Genomic DNA, 1,091 nt, shown 5'->3' on the forward strand with positions numbered 1-1,091 from the left:
CTATTAGACTTTTTTTTTAAATTCCCCTCTGGGCCTTTATTTTGAAAATACCCGGAAACGTGCTCGTCTACGCTTCCTGCTTGATTTTCGCTGCTCTGGCACAAGATAAACCCGATTGACGGACTTCTCTCCTCTCAAGGCGTTGTTAATTACATGCCTATTACTGAAACATTAGTGTTTCTTCAGTCAGACTTGTTTTATTGAGCGTTTCTCCGGTTTTCGTAAGGCAGCTCGTTTCTAAGGAGAAAATGAGGAAGTAATTTAGTAAAGCGTTCAGGCGGCTGCTGCAGATCTGATCCGGTTTTCCTCTTCAGAGAAGGAAAGGAGAGGAGTGGCTCCTGTTCATGAGGAAGTTGTTATTACGGCTGGTGGATTACAACAAGCGGCTCTGCCACAGATATTACGGCTGTTCTCTAAAGACGAAAATGCCTGGAAAGAAAGTCTGCATCGTTGGATCAGGGAACTGGTAACTTGTCATCTGCTTCGTGTTTAGGAGAACTGATTGTCTTATCTGTCAGCAGAAAACTGAGCTGGGATTAAGCAGAAGCAAAACCAGTGTGCTTCTTATTGTACTGTATGAGCCAATCTTTACTTGCATAGACACGTTTCTGAGATAGACATTAAAATCTGGTACAAGCTGTTTTTGAAACAGCAAATCTGGATTTGTGATAAACTTTAAAAATAATTTTAAAAAAATCAGACCAAAATGACAGGTTTACACGGTCTAGGCGGGTGATTCCCAAAGTTGTGGTTTGGACCCCACTGTGGGTCCTGAAATGTCAATGCGGGGTCTTGAAAAGATTTTCTGAATAACTTACATTAAAAAATTACTCTCAACAACAAATTTCTTGTCTTAAATGTTTCAAAAGATTAAGGTTAGGGCACTTGAAAATGAATAACAGCTGTAAAGTTTGGGAACCATTACTCTAGGTGATGTTCAGTGTAATTTGTGTCAAGTAGACAGCATCATGGCGTGGCTGCCCAAAACATCTGCAGCCTTTCTAGTCAAGGCAAAAACAGCAAATCAGTAGGGTTGGGCATAATCGTATCGTGTGCAATTAATTGTCAGAAAAACATTAATCGATTACTTT

At 40.2% G+C, this 1,091-nt stretch overlaps 1 pseudogene; it reads left to right on the plus strand.

Annotated features, from left to right (window-relative positions):
* The first annotated feature begins 62 nt into the window (after positions 1-62).
* On the plus strand, positions 63-466 carry LOC106511796 (glycerol-3-phosphate dehydrogenase [NAD(+)], cytoplasmic pseudogene; annotated as a pseudogene).
* The last annotated feature ends 625 nt before the right edge of the window (positions 467-1,091 follow it).

Source organism: Austrofundulus limnaeus, unplaced genomic scaffold (assembly GCF_001266775.1).
Source record: "Austrofundulus limnaeus strain Quisiro unplaced genomic scaffold, Austrofundulus_limnaeus-1.0 Scaffold3232, whole genome shotgun sequence".
NCBI lineage: Eukaryota > Metazoa > Chordata > Actinopteri > Cyprinodontiformes > Rivulidae > Austrofundulus > Austrofundulus limnaeus.